Source organism: Cricetulus griseus, chromosome 10 (assembly GCF_003668045.3).
Source record: "Cricetulus griseus strain 17A/GY chromosome 10, alternate assembly CriGri-PICRH-1.0, whole genome shotgun sequence".
In the NCBI taxonomy this organism is placed as follows: Eukaryota; Metazoa; Chordata; class Mammalia; order Rodentia; family Cricetidae; genus Cricetulus; species Cricetulus griseus.
This window is the reverse complement of record NC_048603.1, coordinates 27,782,131-27,802,341: the sequence shown is the minus strand read 5'-3', so window position 1 is coordinate 27,802,341 and position 20,211 is coordinate 27,782,131. Positions and strand designations below refer to the sequence as shown.

Sequence of the window (20,211 nt, the reverse complement as noted above, 5' to 3'; positions counted from 1 at the left end):
TGCTGGCTGGCTGACTTGAGGCAAGGGACTCAGTCATCAGGGACCTTACTCTGCTCATCTGTGAAATAAGGATAACGAGACCTGACTCCTGCGCTCCTCACCGGGAGGAGGAAGCCTCCTGAGATCACCTCGCAGAGCCCTTTGATGTGCCCGAAAGCCTCCTCCTTAATTGCACGGCCAGGTACTGCAGCAGCTGGGTGAAAGTTTTATGGCCAAAGATTCCCACAGCCCATAATCTAAGCACTCCCAGAAGCCCAGTGATAGATCTGGCTGTGGCAGTTTCTGCCTGGCCATGGGCAGAGATTTCTCAGCGCCTTAGTCATGTAATAGGCGGTTTCCCTGGTGTGTTCTTGCCAATGCTTATTTATGGAGTATTTCTGGAGCGTTCCTATGAGCAAATGGCAGTTTCTCACTGCTCCCCAGACCTGCCCATCTCGGTTTTCTCTGTCTGTCTTCGTGGAATGCTGGGAAGCTTTAGGAAGAACATGCGTCTGTGTTTCCAACAGTCTGGAAGTGCTTTCTATCCCCTCCCCGAGGACAAGTTTTTTTTTTTTTTGGATTGAAATAACAGTGTTCTTGTCTTTTCACTTCCGGTCTGTGCTGTCACCAAACGTATCTGAAGAGTCACCTTGTCTCTCCCACCGATTCTCTCTCTCCGTGCTCATTCACTGCCATTGGATCAACGAGACATCACTTGTCTCCTTGAAACCCACTAGATTCTCCATCTATCTCCACAGACTGAGTACTGAACGAGGGGCTGGCAAAAGCAAGTAAAAAATGCTAGCTGTCTAAGCTCGGTGACTCAAGTTTGATCCCTGGAAGGCTAGGGAAGAAAGCCGGATGTGGTGGTGTGAACTGGCAATCTCAGAACTCCCATGGTGGGATGGGAGGCAGAGAAGAGAACCAATGAATGAATACTCATGGCCCAGCTGCCTGGAGTATGGAAGGCGAGAACCGACCGTTGAAAGTTGTCCCGTGACCTCTGTGAATGTACCATGCATGTCTGCAGCACACACACACACACACACACACACACACACACACACACACACACACACACACACACACACACACACACAGACTTTGACAATGAATCATAGAAATACTGCACAAACCAGTTTGGTACCCTTGGCCTCCTCCTCCTTTCCCAATGCAATACCTGATCCTGTCTCCTCCTCTCTGCCTCTGTTCTTTTCTTTCTTCAGGCAACCACCCTGCTTGCTCTTGCTCACTACCTCCTAAGTATCAAGACCGTGTTTAGCTCTGGGGAAGGAGATGATGCTCCTCCTCCCAGACTAGCGAAGCTTTGTGGGAGGTACAGACACACAGACTGGCGGCTACTTGCAGCCTGCTCAGTGCCATGATACGAGGGATGATGGAACTCCATGGGTGTCCATTGCAGAGAAGCCACACTGGCCTGGCCTGGGCTGAGGGGGAGAGATCTGGCACGCAAGGGTGGATGGGATATGGTGGGACACAATGCCAGGGGCAGGAGCTGGAAGGGAACCATGGTCACAGGACCCCAGCTAGAAGGACTTTGCGCGGGCCTGGACAGCACCAAAGCGCCTTCTGAAGAGGCCTTGATGCTGTCTTAAAGAAGAGGGATGCAGTTCAGAAGGCGGTGATGGTACCACCTTACAGATCTGTTCATTTGTCAGGTACTCTGGGGCTGTGTTTTTTTCCCACCACGCCCCCACTTTGCCTCTCCCTTCCCCACTCCCCTCCCCGCAGTCCTCCTCTACGTGGCTCTGTCCTAGCTGCTAGTGTCAGATTGTCCCTCTGGGCTTCTGTAGTCATTACCCATTTGACACATTAGATCTTCCGCCTGATTTCGGGGGTGCCGCTCGATTTCCTCCATTGGCCTGAAAGGCTGTATCCATCCTGGAATATTTACCCATGTTTCCCACAGCCTGTAGTCTTCAGGCTTCCCTTTGAGATCCAGTCCTACCGCTGGCTCAGTCGTTCTGTCAGACAAGTCACTTTATCTGTGAGGCCTTGAGTTGTCTCATCTATAAAGTGGGGGCGATGATTTTTTTTTTAATTGCACAGGATAATTGTGAGGATTAAGTAAAGCACCCACTTAACACTCAACAAACAACGTTTGCTTTCCTCCTTCATTTACTCTCTGCCTCAGAGAGATTGCTGCAACACCTTGGGAGAGCATCTCAGGGGGAGGGGAGCAGGGATGCCTTGCTTTGCCCATGGGCCCAGAGGAAGTGTTGGGTGCCTGAGCAAGAGCCCGCCCATCTGCATGGTTTGCCGTACCAGGCAAACCAGGCAGAGTGCAAACATCCTTAGTAGCAGCCGTCACCGTCACCACCCCATTCTAGTCTGATTATCGCTTTGACTCTTTCCATGAAACACTCATTCTAAACAAAGGGAAACTGGTGGAAGCCCTTTGCAAGGAAGCACATGAAATCACGTGAGCCTCCTGGTCTGGGTATTGCCCCCTTCACCATGGTGTTCTCCTGAGAGGACAAAGGAACCCGGTTTCTTTTCCTACAACTCCTTGTGTCTCTTGGGAACACTGAACATTCCTGGGGTATATGTTGGTTTCATGAGTATAGACTTGGGGGGGGGCAGGGGGCACGGGGAATGATAAGGTAAGAATGTGTCCCCAGGTTTTAGAGCTGGGGTGATTGGGGGGAATATCCCACAGATCCTTCCTTTTTCATCTTGGCTCACAAGACTGTGGATTTATGACCTCTGCAGGAGCTAGCCATTCCTCTCGTCCCCGTTCCCTGCCCTTCTCTTGATGGGCAGAACAGAAGTGTTCCATGTTGGACTCCGAGGAAGGACTTGTAATCACTGGGTCGTGTCGGTTCAGTATGCAGAACTCACACTTGAAACCGGCGTGGCCCTTCCTCCCCCTGGACCCTCTGGGACTCCCTTCCATCTGTACCCTGCACTTTTATTCTTAATCTTTAATTGCTCCATCTTTCCCGCAAGTGAAATGGGAAAATTGTTGGCCGAAGAAGAGACGTGATTGCTTTATGACCAGCCTTTTCACTAATTAAAACCACACATACACACCCACATAACAGCTTCAATCGAGATTGACGTTTAGAGCACTGAGATTGAAGGTGTTTTCTTTCTTTCTTTATTTTGTTTTGTTTTTGTTTTTGTTTTTGTTTTTTTTTTTTTCCAGCAAAGTACCATCATTTTCTACCCAAGGTGGCTTTGAGCTCCGGCTGTCAGCACCAGGCCTTCTCAACCTTCTCCTGGACAGGCTTCTTCCCTGGTATTGTTTCAGGCAACTCTGGCTAGGGTAACACCCTCCTCTCCACCGCTCTCATCCATCCCTACTCTTAGCCGTAGACAAAGAGAGCCTTCATGGTTCAGTTCTTTGGATGTAACCTGGCCATTGCTTGCCTGGGGACAAGATGACCTGCCTTCCTCTTTTATGTTTGATATAATTGACATTAAATTACGATTTCCTCTTTCTGATTTGTGGGCCCTGGGATCTCAGTGTCTTCTCATTGCTAACAGATCTATTACAAAATAGCCAGCCCGGAAGCCGTCTCATGATCTACATTGAGATAGGGACTTTGAAGGGTTTCTCATTTTTCATCTCTCGCTCTTTGTTGTAACAGCCTTGTGTTAGCTCCTGGAAAAGCATGGGCCCAGCCTCAGGGAACTGTGCTTGCCTAAGTAGAGTCTGTCAGACTATTGTTTTCTCAAAAGGAGATGGAATGCCACGAGGTGGGTAGCTAAGGTGCTTGGCTTTGAACTCTGGGACTTCCAAGTTTGAGGGCGTGTGGGGCAGGGAGGCTTCACTGCCTCGAGCATCCTGGCTTGAGGATGATGTAGGGTGGGTGTCCTTTCCAGGGCATGGGGCAGGAGGTGGCACTTGGACTCAAGCAGCCTCAGTGACCAAGCTCAGGCATGCATGCTGGTCACTGAGGCTGCTTGAGTACCACTTCCTGGATGTGAGCAGAGACACTGCGGTCCTTTTAAATAAAGTTAAAGACTTTAATACTCAGTGTGAGCCGTGCTCCACGGGAACCTCTGATTCAGAAGCTGATGACAAAACATGTAAATGAGGCCACCATTTAAACGTCTGTGTGTAGTTCCCCCTGCCTAGTACCCAGTGGTGATAAGTAGTACCTCACGGGATCAGTATCTATGGGAGGATTGGTGTCTGGTGGGAGAAATGTCTCACTCAGTTCCAACACCTCCTAAGAGCCTGAAGTCCAGAGATGTCCCACCGTTAATCCCCACAAGAAACTTTCAAGGTGAGCGCAGGCTTTTGAATCAAGACAAAACAAGATACTGTAACTCAGAGATGTTGAAATGAATGCATGGGCTCATCTATGGAGCCCATGGGGCAGGCTCATGGGGCACCCCCAGGCTCAGTGTCTTTTCCCAGCCTACGACGGGGCTCATTTGGTCTGCCAGGCTTTAGAACCCTGGGGTATTGGGTTGAGTTCCCAGTGTCTCCAGACCATGAGTGAATGATATCTAGACTGCTCTGAAACCCAGGGGCCAAGAATCCTTCTCCTTTAATCCAAAGGGCCAGCCAGCATTCCTCGATCTACTGCTAACTTCTTAATCAGTCCCTGCTGGCCCAGAGGAATGTTGTAGCATTTGACAATTGGTCTGCGTTCCGATGTCAGCTTGTCACTGCAGCTGGCCCTGAGCCATCCTTCTGCATGAACCTGACAGTCGTCAGGTGGGAGAAGGCTGGTCTATGGTGGCTTTGCTGCACTGGCTTGAGCCTCCGTCAGTGAGGCCTTCTCCCCTCAGCTGGGTGATAACCTCAGGAAATGCATTGTACCTTCTGGGTCTTCATTAACAACAACTGTGCCTGGCACAATGGTGTATTGTCCCAATACTCAGGAGGCTGAGTCAGGAGGACCATGGGTTCTTCAAATTAAAAACAAACAAACAAAACAAAACAAAACAAAACCTGTTTCAGGAAAATAAAGGAGAAAATAAGTATTTGCAAGGGCTGCACCTGCTTAGCAGTGTATCTGTGATGCACGCTTGAGACTTGAATCTTCGGGGGCTACAAAGGTACCAACATCGTAAGGCCCCTCCCTGACACACTTAGGATGATCCCCCCCCTCCCAGTACATCCCCAGATAGTAGTCCTCCTCCCCCAACACACTCCATGGAATTCTCTCATCACCAACGTGCCTGGCACGACTCCTCCCTTCCTGACACATCTGTAATGACTCTTCCCTCTTCCAACACGCCTGGCATGTCTCCTCCTCCTCTGGCACATGTGATATGACTCCTTCCTTTCCAACATACCTGTCATAATTCCTAACTCAACACACCTCGTGACTCCTCCCTCAACACACCACCACTGTGCTCTTTCTCTTTTCCCACACACAGACACAGCCCCTCCTTCCCCCAGCATTGCCACGATCCCTACTAATAGAATTGGGGGGAGTTGGGCCCATTATATTGCAAGTCAGGCTTATCTGGGGGAGGTCATGGTCAGTTTGGGGGTATCAATCTAGAGAAAAGAGCATGCAAATTGAAAGGATTTTAAGCTACTGGCTGGCATGGCGAAAATAATCTCGATTACATAGAAAGCAAAACAGCAGCAACAACACTCAAAAGCAAACTAAAAGTGTTCACATGATTTGGAGGGGCAAGGGAAAAAGACATAAAAATATTTCTTTTGTTTTCTTTTTTAAATTTAAATTAGAAGTATTTCTTATGGCCCAACAGCCTACCCATTAGTGTTAGTCAGGTTCTGCTATGCTATGCTTCAATAACAAGCAACATACACACACACACACACACACACACAGACACACACATACAGACACACACAGACACACACACAGACACACACATACAGACACACACACACACACACACACACACTTCAGTTATTCCACACAGTATCCATGCATTTCTCACTCTACTGAAGCACAGTGAAGATTGTGAAGTGTTGTTAATTTCTAGTTGTGTTATGTAGAACACAAAGCCTTTGGTGCCATTGCAGGAGGGGAAGAAGGGGATGAAAGAGACGTATGAGATTTGAGTTTCCATATTATTTCCACTCATGGTGCATCGGAACCAGTCACATGACCTGAATGCATTTTCAAGGGAGACTGGAAGTGTGTGTGTGTGTGTGTGTGTGTGTGTGTGTGTGTGTGAATGTTGGAGAGTGTGTGTGAGTGTTGGAGTGTGTGAGTGTGTGTGTGTGTGTGTGTGTGCATGTGTGTGTGTGAATGTTGGAGTGTGTGTGTGTGTGTGTGTGAATGTTGGAGAGTGTGTGTGTGTGTGTGTGAGTGTGTGTGTGAGTGTGTGTGTGTGTGAGTGTGTGAGTGAATGTTGGAGAGTGTGAGTGTGTGTGTGTGTGTGTGTGAATATTGGAGAGTGTGCTCAGGGTTCTTTTAGATTCAGTATCACTTCTATGACATCACACAGTGATTCCCCATCTTTTACCTCCCTTGAGGTGTATTCTTTTTTAATAACAATTTTTATTTACTCCCTAAAACTTCCATACATGAATACGATGTATCTTAATCATATCTTCTCCCTCCTCTGCCTCCAGTCCCCTCAGAATCCTCTAAAACACAGTTTTTCTCAACCTGTGGGTCAGCACCCGTGGGGGGATGTCTAACAACCCTTTCACAGGGGTCACCTAAGACCATCGGAAAACAAGGATATTTATATTATGATTCACAACAGTAGCAAAATGAAAGAAAGGTAAAGAGCCCAGAGGCAGAGTGTAGATGAATAGAAACCGGCTGGTTAAATTAAGTTAGAAGAGCTAGTGGGCCAAGCCTGAGCTAAGGCCAAGCATTCATAATTAATGATAAGTCTCTGTGTCTTTATTTGGGAGCTGGCTGGCAGCCCAAAGAAAGTTCAACTACAGGGTGCATCTTTCCTGTCCCAGCTAGACGACACTATCTAGTAGCAGGCATCCAGGTCCTCTGGCTTTTACAGTATTTCTGCCCCTCTTGGGAGATGTCCCCCGAGTGATACACTGTGATTGTGTATGGTTAGCACTCCACACTGTGACCCTCTGTTCTTCTTGTCTCTGAAGCTGGGTCTAGAAAGTTGAAGTCCAGAGTCAGGGTGGAGATAGTGTGTGGCATCCCGTGCAAGATCTGCTCGTATTAGGCCACAATTCAGTGACCTGGACACAGTAACATTGTGACCCTGGAGGATCATGCTACAGGTAGCAATGACCTTGAAGAATAGCAGATCCCCAGAAAGTGAGACTCAGTCCCGGTTCTTGACAGGAATACGGCGTTGACAGTCTAGGAGGTTTTCACTCTTGGGGTTTAACAATTAGAAACCTAAAAAGAGAAGGGTGGGGTTACCAGGCAAGTGCCCGCTGTAGAGGCTGGGTGACGACAGACAGCATGGGTTCTGGAATGCCACTGTGTGTGTGTGTACAGAGTCTATGGTGTCCTTGACGTGAGTCTTTGGTTTCCGGGTCTCTCTGCTCGTCATTTACCTTGACCGTGAGTTGGGAATACATCACCTGCCTTACAGAATGGTGGTAAGGGTTGAGCGTGTTAATAAAAAGAAACACATGCAGCTGCGCTTACAACACAGCCAATGTTGTGCAATTGTTCCTTCCTCTTGTCCCTGCCCTGCATTGGGCTTCAATGTCTCTGCGGTGATCCCACCTAACAGAGCTTGTTATGTTCTATTTGCTAATCTCCTTCCCGTATTAGTTCATGGCTGTGTCCCGGGTGCCTAGCAGCAGAGTGCCTGAAACATGCCTGGTGTTCAGTGCTAGTCTTATTAATATTTGTCGGGAGGGATGGGAGGGCTCAGAGATCAGCTGGCCTTAGCCGGAGCCCTGAAGATCAGTCTTACAGGAATTAGCTGTGAGTCATCTAGGCATGTGGCCATGGCCTGAGGAAGACTGCTTCCAGGCCGGGGATAATCTGAATCTTCCGAGGGGAGGCACGTGGAGACAGGAAGGGCTTACTCAATACCTGTTCTGTGCCAGAGGTTTGACGCGGGCTTGTCCCTCACGCAATGCTAGAGCAAGCCAGCATCAATAGATGGCGCTGTGGCAGCCAAACGGGGAGCCCTCAGGGCCCTATTCTTCTCTCCCAGCTCTCTGTCCACCTGCCCAGGCTGGGCAAAAACTGAGAGTTGAGGCTTGAGCAGAAAAGCAAACGTCTCTCTTGCTAAAACCAACTCTGCAAACTGTGAGGCACTCAGAGTCTTAAACAGAGTTCTGAATCAGCTGAAACACCTTTTCTGTGGCACGCCCTTCCAAAGATGCTGTTTCCCGCTAAATGTTTCTTCAGTTGTGGAGACGGAGGAGGGTTGAGCAAAGGAGACAAGACGGGGATGGAGAGACCTGCAGAAACAGTGGACCTGACCTACTGATAGAATGGAGACCCTAGTCATAAAGCTGGGGAAACAGCATTGGACCAAACCAAACCCTCTGAATGTGGGTGCCAGCTAGGAGGCCAAGACAGTCTATGGGACCTCTGACAGCAGAGCCAAATGGACTTTGGGAGCCCACTCCCTATGGAGGGATACTATTGCAGCCCAGATACAGCAAGGAGGGCCTAGGCCCTCCCCCAAACAGTATGACAGACTTTGAAGGTCCTTGGTGGAGGACCTCACTATTCCTGGACAGGAGTTGGGGGGGTTGGGGTGGGTTGGGGTGGGTTGGGGTGGGTTGGGGTGGGTTGGGGTGGGTTGGGTGGAGAACATGGGAGAAGAAGAGGGTGAGGGAATGGGGGGATGTATGTAAATATGAGTAATTAAAAATAATAAAAAATTATATTTAAAAATTAAAATAATCAATTTCACCATGATGTTTTCTAATGTGAATATTAAGTGTCTTGGTCTATTGTCCTCACTTCCTATCTATCTATCTATCTATCTATCTATCTATCTATCTATCTATCTATCTAACTATCTATCTATTTATTCATTTTGTGTGTGTGCAGCTCTGTGTGTGTGTGTGTGTGTGTGTGTGTGTGTGTGTGTGTGTGTGTGTAGCTGTGTGTGTCTGTAAGCCAGAGGGCAGCTCTGAGTGTTCTTCCTCAGGAACATTGGCCTTGTTTGTTGAGGCTAGGAGCTATATATTTTATGGATTTATTCCGAGACAGGGTCTTGTTATGTAGCTTGGGTTGGCTTCAAGCTTGGCCCCCTCAGTGCTGGGAGCAGCGCTGTGTCCTGCCGCTCTCTGCTTCTTCATCTAGATTCTGTCTGATAGCTGCTCCTGGAGCACTGTTCTAAGTACTCTGTGAACACTGGCTCATCCTAACCGTCTTGATGGCCTTGAAGGGTTGGTAGCTTCATCCTGGTTTTACAGGAGATTAGAGCACAGAAATGCACGCTATATTATTTAAGACCCACTGCCTGTGCATCATGGGAATGGGGATTCATTGGCTAGTTCCGGAATTTGGGCTCAGAATGCCTCCTTATCACTGATGTCTTCACTTAGGTCTTAGACAGCCCACCAAGGAAGCATTGCTGCTAAGAGTTCCAAGGACACAGGCTCTAGAGACACATGCTTGCTCAAGTCCACCCAGGTGGAAGCAGTGTGGCTGCAGCTGGGACCCCTGCCCTCTGACTCCAGAGTGGCGGGCAGCAGGCTGAGCTGACTGACCGGTCTACCGAGGAAGGAAGTCTTCCCTCACAGGTGCAGGCTCTGTGGGCGTCTCCCCGAGCTTCTGCTGAATGACCAGATGTAGCATGAAAAAGAAATGACCTGGAGACAGATACTGGAGTTCAAGTTTCAAGTTGAAGATCAGGAAAGCAAAGCTGCTGGGCACTAGCTCGCACTCCTCCTCAGACCGAAAGGACTCATCCACAAGCTCTTCACCAAGCCTTCTCAGCGTGGCTGGAGAATCCTGAGACTTCAATTCTTCCTATCCTCAATGTGGCTGGAGAATGAATGCCCAATACTGACTACGGAAGACCCTGCTCCTATATTTTATACCCTTCTAGTGCTGGGATTAAAGGTGCATGATCCCAGGTGCTGAGAGCATCTTTGTGTGAGCCGTTTCTCTTTAGGACTGATTCACTCTTGTGTAGATCTGGGTGGCCTTGAACTCACAGAGATCCGTCAACCTATCCTATGTCCTAGGATTAAAGGTGTGTACCACTACCTCCTATCTCCTGGCTGCTAGGACTAAAGGTGTGTGTCACCACTGCCTGATCTCTATAACTTGAGGCTGACCTTGCTTTCTGAATCCTCAGGCAGGCTTTAGTAAATCATAGATAATATTATCACTACACCCAGGATTGCCCTTTCCTTCCCATTCTGCTTGTCGCCTTCTCTGGCTGTCTACTTCCCAGTGTTGGGGGCTTTGGATTGAATTTCAGTGTCTGTGCTGGTCAGAGCTGGCATCTTGCCTTGCCCTTGACTGTGGTGGGAGTGCCACTAAGGTTTCTTCTCCTTTCTTGAGGTGCTTACATACTGGAGCTATTTGGTGGCTAGCCAAGGCCTGCATCAGCAGCAGGAAGATGGGGTGTGGACCATGGCCCCGCGGCACACTTGCAAGAGAACTTTTGCAAGCTATGTGATCTCTCTGCTTTCAGTGAATCAGCAACCGGCATTAGAAGATGTACAGTGAGCAGGCGAATCTTTTTAAAGAAGTGAAGTCGTCCTAAGTTGCCCTGGTTGCTCTCACACTCATAGAATCAAGCAACCCTCCTGGCTCAATCTCTTCAGTAACTGGAACTATGCCTTTTCTTTAAAAAAAAAAAATCTCACTGTGAAGCCCCAGGTGGCTGGAATTCACCGTGGAGACTGGGGTGGCCTTGAACTTGGAGATGCACCTGTCTCTGCCCCCGGAGGACTGGGATTAAAGGCATGCGCCACCAACGCCTGGCCGGGGCTTGGTATATTATGTAGAGCTTTGTTTCTGTTGCTGGGATAAAACGTCCCAACAGAAAGCAACCTGGTTCTACCTCCACAATGAATGAATGAATGAATGAATGAATGAATGAATGATTAAATAACAACTGAACAAAGTTAAGATGGCAGTTCTCCTTGTAGGGTGTGTGTGTGTGTGTGTGTGTGTGTGTGTGTGTGTGTGTGTGTGGTGAGGAACGGCTGGCAAGGGCAGATCGCAGCAGAGACTGTTGTGTGTTTTTTTTTTTTTTTTTTTTTTGTTTGACAGCGTGTGTCTACATTATGAGAATACATCCATCTCTCAGAACTTGTACACTTTCCTTCGTGCGTGTTACTATGGCTTTCTTTTCTCTTGCCCCATGAGGACTGAACTTGGGGCCTTGTGTCTGTTGAGCAAGTTCTGCACCATGGGGTAGCATGTCGGGCGTGTAAGCATGGTTCTCCAAAGGAAAGGCAACAGCCGCTTGTTTATTGAAGACTCTGAGCATTGGTGGTGTGAACCGCTCTCTGCTAGCCATGTTGAACATAGCTTTGGTGCAATGCCGGGTGAACATAACCCGAGTTACAGCCTGCATGACCTTTTAAGACAAGGTTTAGCTCTGTATCCCAGGCTGCCTCAGCCTCCTGAGTGCTGGGATGACCACACCTAGCTTCTTCCCTATATATCCGCTCCCAAACAGTCTGGACTAGGCCCCTGTAGCCTGTTTTAAACTTCCAGATGAAATATTTCCATGCACACCAAACTCCTTGTCCTTTCTAAAAAAAATGTAGTCTCCTCTCGTGTATTACATCCCAACGGCAGTTTCTCCTCCCTGCACTAATCCTAGCTCCCCGCCCCCTCCAGATCCACTCCTCCTCCATTTGCCTTCAGAAAAGAGCAGGCCCCCACTGATATCATCAGGACACAAAGATACAATTAAGAGTAGGCATAATACCTCTATATCAAGGCTGGACAAGGCTGCCTGGTAGGAAGAAAAAGATCCCAGTAGTCAGGTAAGAGAGCCAGAGACAGTCTCGCTCCTACTCTTGGGAGACCCATAAGAACACCAAGCTACACGACTGTAACATTTATGCAGAGGACCTTGTGCAGGCCCATGCAGGCTCTGTGGCTGCCTCGTCAATCTCTGTGAGCCCCTATGAGCCTGCTTAATTGATTCTGTGGGCTGTATTCTACTGCTGCCCTCCACACGTCTGACTCCTACAATCCCTCCTTCTCCTCTTTCATGGGGTTCCCTGAGCTCTGAGGGGCTGGACCCAGTGCAGATCTCCTCCTTGGGTTCTCTCTCCATCTCACGTCTGGCTGTGGGTCTCTGCGTCTGCTCTGTCAGCTGCTGGCAGAAGCCTCTCTGATGAAGATTGTGGAAAATCAGATTTTCATCGGGCAAGTTGGAAATCTGCCAGCCAGATTCCACCACAGCCTTTGCACACCTGGTCGGCAGAATTTAAAAGGGGGCATTGCCACTCATTCCCGTTGGCCCTTAGTATGCGTGACACTAAGATCTAGTGTCTTTCTGAGGCATCTTTTCCAGGTGTGACAGCCATTAAGAGTAAATTCAAAAACTCTGAATTTGGAATGAAACATCAGTTACGGTGTCATCACGATTAAATCCCACTGGAGAAAACTAGGAAGGCTTGTTCAAAAACACACTGTTGGCAGTAAAATAATTTTTTATGATGTGTGAACTCTTTTAAAAATAATTTTTATTCGCTCTTTGAAAACTTCATAAATCTAGACATTATATTTTGTTTACATCCACCCCTTAGCCCCCCTCTTCAACTCCTCCTGGATTCCCCAGAACATGTCATGTCATCTCTCCAACTTGTTCATGTGTATATGATGTGGGACCATCTACGGGAGCATGCACCAGAGTTTCCTGGACACAGCAGGGACATTGCACGCATGAACTCATTTTAGCAGCTGTGGTCGCCTGCAGTAAAATAATTTTCATTGTTATCATTTGGCAGATGGGAAGCAAAAGAGGTTGTCAGAGACGGTTCTGTAAAGTTACAGTAATTAAAGTTGTCCAATTCATCTTGGTTTTACCTTTTAAAAAGTTGCTGCTTGGGCTGGAGAGATGGCTCAAAGGTTAAGAGCATTGGCTGCTCTTCCAGAGGTCCTGAGTTCTAATCCCCAGAAACCACATGGTGGCTCACAGTCACCTATAATGAGATCTGGTGCCCTCCTCTGGCATGAAGTGCAGGCATAATACAGGTAGAACACACTATACACAATACACAATACACAAATACATTTTTTAAAAAGTTGCTGCTTACATTACATTTTATGATATCAATTATATATTAGAATGGCTGCATATAGACACTGAAAACATAGGCATCTCCTTAAGATTTTGTTGTTATTGCTACTAATCACAAACAGCCCAGAGACCACTGATCTTCATTTTTTAAATTGTTTAATGTATGTGTGTGTGTGCAAGTGTATGTGTCTAAGTGTGGGCACATATATGTTCATGCATGCATGTGAGGCCAGAGGTATTGTTCCTCAGGAGTTATCCACCCTGTGCTTCGACACAGGGTTTCTCATTGGCTTGGAGCTCACATGTAGGTGAGAATGGATGGCCACGATGAACCTAAGGGATCTGCCCATTTCTGCCTCTGCACTGTGTAAGTGTGTAGGGGAAGCTGTAGCCACACCTACTTAGGGGCTGGCTACAGGTGTGCCTGACCACGTTTGTGAGGGAGTGGTCAGGGAGATGTAGAGGACACTTTCAGGGGACTGCATTTTCTCTTTTTGTTTCACTTTTGTACTTGCTGGACAGACTGCTGCCACGCCAGCTGGCTAGGTTGCTCTGTAAGTAAGGCTTTTCCCTATTAAATACCCTTATATTTCTATCTGACTTAGTATTGGTAATTTCCCACTATATAAGTGAACTTTTATTTCCCACCCACCAGTCCCCAAATAACTGATACGGAGACTTAATATTAATTATAAATGCTCTGTCAATCCCTCAGGCTCATTACTAGCTAAGCCTTATATTTTAAATTAACGCTTATTTCTAATCTATGCTTTGCCACGTGGCTTGATACCTTTTCTCAGCACCACATGCTCATCTTCCTTCTCCCTGCGCCTGCTGGAGACTCCAGACTCCACCCTTCCTCTTCCCAGCATCCTCCTAGTCTGGCACTCCTACCCAATCTCTTCCTGCCCAGCACAGGCCAGTTAGCTTTTTATTACTCAATGAGAGTAATACACAGTCACAGTGTACAGTAGGCTTATTCCACATCAGCCTGGCTTTTTGTGTGGGTGCTGGAATCGTACTCAGGTCCTCATGCTTATGCAGCAAACACTTTATCAGCTGAGCCATTCTTTCTTCCATGAACCTTACTCTCTACTTGCTATTTGGCTATTTATAACAGGTCGTTTTAGATGACTGGGCCACGGGCCGGGGAGAGGAAGCTTTGAACCTTGGCTTTGCTATGCACTTATTGTGTGTAGCGCGCGCACACACACACACACACACACACACACACACACACACACACACACACCTACCTTGGCTGGCTTATAAAAACTTAATGAATAGTCACTATTGTGGTCACAGGGTCATTTTCCTGTGCTTTCCAAATTTACTTTAGAATATGAAATTCCTGGGTGTGTGTTGAAAACATTTAGGTCTCAACTTAAAATTTGTTTGCTAGGGCTCTGAGTCTTGTAGTTTAGAAGGTTCCAGGGATTCCCAGAGGAAAAAGAGTCAGAAGATGCTGAAGCCCCCTTTCCTGTAATGACTGCCCTCTGAGCTCAGACTCACCTATCAGTTTCATGACCTGCGGCCAGCAGAGAGGGCTGCTTGGTGCCCTGTGATGGTAGAGATGGGAGTGATGGAGAGATGGAGAGATGGAGAGATGATGGAGAGATGATGGAGAGATGGAGAGATGGAGAGATGGGGAGATGATGGAGAGATGGAGAGATGGAGAGATGATGGAGAGATGGAGAGATGGAGAGATGGGGAGATGGGGAGATGGGGAGATGATGGAGAGATGGAGAGATGATGGAGAGATGGAGAGATGATGGAGAGATGGAGAGATGATGGAGAGACGGAGAGATGGAGAGATGATGGAGAGACGGAGAGATGGAGAGATGGAGAGATGGAGAGATGATGGAGAGATGGAGAGATGGAGAGATGATGGAGAGATGGAGAGATGGAGAGATGATGGAGAGATGGAGAGATGGAGATATGGAGAGATGATGGAGAGATGGAGAGATGGAGAGATGATGGAGAGATGGAGATATGGAGAGATGATGGAGAGATGGAGAGATGGAGAGATGATGGAGAGATGGAGAGATGGAGAGATGATGGAGAGATGGAGAGATGATGGAGAGATGGAGAGATGGAGAGATGATGGAGAGATGGAGAGATGATGGAGAGATGGAGAGACGGAGAGATGATGGAGAGATGGAGAGATGATGGAGAGATGGAGAGATGGAGAGATGGAGAGATGATGGAGAGATGGAGAGATGGAGAGATGGAGAGATGATGGAGAGATGGAGAGATGGAGAGATGGAGAGATGGAGAGATGGAGAGATGATGGAGAGATGGAGAGACGGAGAGACGGAGAGACGGAGAGCCGGAGAGACGGAGAGATGGAGAGATGGAGAGATGGAGAGATGGAGAGACGGAGAGATGATGGAGAGATGGAGAGATGATGGAGAGATGGAGAGACGGAGAGACGGAGAGACGGAGAGATGGAGAGATGGAGAGATGGAGAGATGGAGAGATGGAGAGAGAGAGTGACGGGAGTGACGGAATTCATGAAGTGGGGGAGGTGATGGAGGTGATGGCGCAGGCCAAAGTGGATGAATACCCACATCTGGGATGACAATCGGAAGTCTCAGTGTGCAGATCACTGCGCAAGTGCAAATGAGAAGAGCAACAGGCATCTTGGTAGTGGAGCGGCAGGGAAGTAGCCGTAGAAATTTCCTCCCAGGTTGGTCCATAAGTCAGGCTACGTCCCTGGGGGAGCGGGTCAGCTGAGGGGAGGCGCTCACTGGACTTGGGTCCCTGGGGGAGCGGGTCAGCTGAGGGGAGGCGCTCACTGGACTTGGGTCCCTGGGGGAGCGGGTCAGCTGAGGGGAGGCGCTCACTGGACTTGGGTCCCTGGGGGAGCGGGTCAGCTGAGGGGAGGCGCTCACTGGACTTGGGTCCCTGGGGGAGCGGGTCAGCTGAGGGGAGGCGCTCACTGGACTTGGGTCCCTGGGGGAGCGGGTCAGCTGAGGGGAGGCGCTCACTGGACTTGGGTCCCTGGGGGAGCGGGTCAGCTGAGGGGAGGCGCTCACTGGACTTGGGTCCCTGGGGGAGCGGGTCAGCTGAGGGGAGGCGCTCACTGGACTTGGGTCCCTGGGGGAGCGGGTCAGCTGAGGGGAGGCGCTCACTGGACTTGGGTACCTGGGAAGGCTCTGAGCCACTGAGTCTTGCTTGGTCCAAGGTGCAGAAGTGAGACATAAGATCAGATGCTTCCAGCAGGCAGACAGACTTGGCATTTTGTTGTTTGATTGTTCGTGCTGACTTAGGAGAGATTAAACCCCGAGCTGTGCAAGGATGAAGCCGGGTTGCCATATGGGAAGCATCTGCCTCAACATGCTTATCTGTCCTAGGAGCATAATAATTGCATCTAACCTGTAATCAGGTACTCACACTGAATATTTCCTTGTGATGTCTCTGGCTATCCATCCACTTTCCCCCCAGTTCCTCATCTTCTTGCCTTTCCAGGGACAGCGTCACTGGTGGAACAGCACCAAGCCAAGTCTCTTCTCTGGCACAGACACTCTGCTGTGCCGTCAGCCTGCTCTGCCCTCAATGGAAGGTGTGGGTAATTAAGGTAATGAACACTTTCCACGAGCTGCTTCGAGCCTTGTTAATCCACACACAAGTTGCTACAGGCAAACTGTGGCGTCAAGGGTGGGAGGACCAACCGAAGGAACTTCAGAAATTCATTAATCAGACTAATCAAGCAGGCTGTTCCGAACGGAGAGTTCTTTTCCTCCAGTGGCCAGAGGATTAGACATGAAAGGGACTTCTTAAGCAATATTTGGGAACATCTAGGTTGTTGGTCTGGCACTTACGACTAAAGTGGCCGATGCTAATGGTCTCTATCCGAAGCATTAGCATGGAAAATTCTGCAGCTGAGTGTTTAATGTGGATGGCCCAGGTTTCTAGACACAGAGAAGGGGGGAAGTCACCATGAGATTATACCAACACACCCGGCTATTACAGAGACAGCTAGTGCCACCAAATACTCATTTTTGTCTTCAAGTTTCACGGTTTTGCAGGTGCGGTGCCCTAGGGTCAGTTTGGAGATGTGACTATTTGCTCGTACGCCTCAGGTAGCCCTCTCCTTTTCTGCCCTGGCAGCCTTGGAAGACACCGTTCCAGATGACCGCACAGCTCGAGAGAGTTTTCTGTTTGACCCTCCCTGCACTGCCTCTACACAGAGAATAAAGTTGCAGAGGTTTAAGCTTCAGACATTTCCTGAGTGTCATAGTTTTGGTTCTGTTGGTATAACAAACACCTTGACAAAAAGTCACCTGGAGGAGAAAAGGTTTATTTAGCGTACAATTCCGGGTTACAGCCCATCATTTTGGGAATATTAAGGCAAGATATCAAGCAACTGGTTACATTTCGTGAACAGTCAAGAGTGAAGAGAGAAGGATTGCATTGCTCCTTGTTTGCTGGCTCTTAGTTTCTCCCCTTTTCTACTGTTCAGGAGTAGGTGCTACCCACACTGGGCTGGGACTACCTCCATCAATTAATCAATACAGTCTCCCACAGACATGCCGGCAGCCCAATCAGATGAAGACATTTTCTAATTAAGAATCTTCCCAGGTGACTGTAGATTGAGTCAAGTCGACAGTTAAAACTAACCAGCATGCTGACCTACTTCTCACTGAAGCAGAAGCTGGCCCACCCTGAAAAATAAACCCGATACTTAAGTCTAAGCCCATTTATAATGTGGAAATAGTGACTAGGTTAGGTGTCTCAAGACAATCTCAAGAGCAGAGTGGCTGGATTTCTGCGTGGCTTTCCATGGACAACTTGAGATTGCTTCTGGGCCCGTTGAGGTCATGGGTGATAGATGATGAAAATGTTACACGGATTCTAAGCATGTACTCTTAAGAGTTGAAAGGGTTGATTAGCATATCTGCTGAGGCTTAGCAGTGGATGTTGAGAAAATAATCCCTGCCCTGTGTCATTCTGCACTTGAACAATGGCTTGGTAGATGACGGAGATACACCTGTGGGTGCCCTGGAGTAATGGGAAACTGTCTTGACTGACAGATTCAGACCACAGACAAATCCCAAGGGCCAGAAAGCAGACTTAGAATGACAAGATGGGAGATAAGCATTCCACATGAATATGAATCTGGTTGAACCGCAGAGCCACAGAGACGAGTGGTGAGGTTCAAGAGCATTATGAAAACAGGTCCAAGTAGCCCAGTGTCACTCAAGAATGGAGGAGAAAGATCAATCCACCTGGCAGGAAATAAGGTTGGAAGGTGACCTGGCATTTGAGTTCTATGACCTCAGGCAGCTGGAAGGGACATGGCCATTTGTTAAGTGTGAGTGGCTGGTACATGGACTCACTCCTTTAATCCTCACATGAACGATATGAGGTAGGTTTAGCTAGGCTGACTTTTCACATGAAGAAACCAAGGCTTAGGGTAAGTTATACAGTTTTCCTACTGACCCCTTCACTTTCTTGACAGTGTGTGTGTGTGTGTGTGTGTGTGTGTGTGTGTGTGTGTGTATTGGAAATGTCAAAAATACTATAACCGTTGAGCTAAGGGAGCCAGGTGGAGGATGCGATGAGTCTGAGAGAGAGAGAAGGGAAGCCACGGCCATAGTTAGCCTTACCTGAAGGCGATTCCACGTCTTTATACTGTGAAACCATGAGCCAATTTGAGCGGAGACTTCTAGACTAACTCTTGATGTCTTTGTGTTACTGGGAGCCATCATAATTTGCAGTTTTCTAAGATAAAAGGTGATGACCTGGGAGCTTAAGCCACAGACATTTATTTCTTATCAGTTCTGGGAAACTCAGGCCAAGGTGCTGTCTATGTTGGTTTTGAGTGAGGGAGCTCTTCTAGCTCTGTCTTCACATGGTATTTCCACGTGTCTGTGTTTCTGTCTCTGTCTCTCTCTTCCTCTCTCTGTCGCTATCTCTGTCTGTCTGTCTCTCCCTCTTGTGGGGAGAGGTTGAAGATAGAGAAAGGGAGGTAGAGAGAGAGAGAGAGAGAGAGAGAGAGAGAGAGAGAGAGAGAGACAGGAAGGCTTAGCTATGTAGTCCAGGCTTCAAAATCAGAGTGATCCCCTGCCTTCCCCAATGTTGGAACTGCAGGTGTGAGCCAGCACTTCTTAGCGCCTCTCCTCAGCATGCTATTTCTCCTGTTTCTTCCACCAGTCCCCATGGAATGCCCCTGTGACCCTGTCCACCAATCTCCTTGGGGAGCCCTGAGCAACCTTCTGCCTCTTCAGCATCATTCTTCCTCCTCCCTACAAGCCTTGGCTGTGCCGAATCCCTCTGGCTCCCTGGAGACACAATGTCCTCATTTTTTGTGTAAACCATCTCTCCCTCTCTGATAGTTCAGCTGTGTCCTTCCCTAGGGTGCCTTCCTGATCCACCCCATTTGGTTCGGTGCTTTTCACAAACCCCTCAAACGCTCTATGTGTATTCTGCCCTTTGTTATAAGATGCTGTTGATTGTTTATGTGCCTGGATTTCCTACTGATGCTCGTGTTCCCCAGAGAAGGCTCTAAATCTTAGTTTTTGTAATTCCTGTGCTTAACACATGGGAAGTATTTGATAAAAGCCTAGGCTACAGTCAGACCACCCGGGCTTAAGTTCCAGGTATAATATTTAGGAGTCTCATGGCTTAGGGTACGTCATTATCCTCTCTGGGCTTCTATGTTATGGAAAGCTCTTAGGATCATGACCAGCACATGGCTGACACTTAACAATCATTCGTTTTTGCTACTAGCCGAGCGTGCAACATGTTATCTGCAAGGTTCTAGCATTTTACATGCAGGTTTCATTTTTGACTAATCAGACAGGTGGGGATTTGTACTCTCACTGTTAACAGAAAACAGAGGCCAGGGAGTTTTTATTGATGCTTATATTGGAGCTAGTGAGAGTCAGAACTAGGACTCAAAACAGATCCACCTGGCCCAGGGCTCCTTTTTTGGCCAACTCGTCTCAAAAGCCATCTAAGAATATCTTATTTACAATGATCTACACTCCCTTAAAGATCGACTTGGGGTCTGGGGAGGATTTTGGATGAAGGGATTTTGGATGAAAACCCATAGATCCTTTAGAAATGCTAAACCCAAGCTCTTCAGTGTTGGTATCGGAACTTGAATCTTCATGAAGACTGGTTGTTTTCAGTGTT

At 48.2% G+C, this 20,211-nt stretch overlaps 2 long non-coding RNA genes across 3 annotated transcripts; one reads left to right on the top strand and one right to left on the bottom strand.

Moving 5' to 3' along the window:
• Window positions 1–12,493: 12,493 nt before the first annotated feature.
• Window positions 12,494–14,086, bottom strand: LOC113832063. The gene is made up of 3 exons (XR_003488025.2): window positions 13,859–14,086; window positions 12,855–13,032; window positions 12,494–12,738 (listed from the first exon to the last, which is right to left on the bottom strand). It is a non-coding gene; the product is annotated as an uncharacterized LOC113832063 (long non-coding RNA).
• A 1,428-nt stretch (window positions 14,087–15,514) lies between these two features.
• LOC103161493 lies at window positions 15,515–17,290 on the top strand. Of its 2 annotated transcripts, none has more exons than XR_004771288.1 (4): window positions 15,515–15,757; window positions 16,341–16,456; window positions 16,540–16,648; window positions 17,182–17,290. It is a non-coding gene; the product is annotated as an uncharacterized LOC103161493 (long non-coding RNA). The 2 variants fall into 2 exon arrangements; XR_004771289.1 differs by having other exon boundaries at window positions 17,100–17,290.
• The last annotated feature ends 2,921 nt before the right edge of the window (window positions 17,291–20,211 follow it).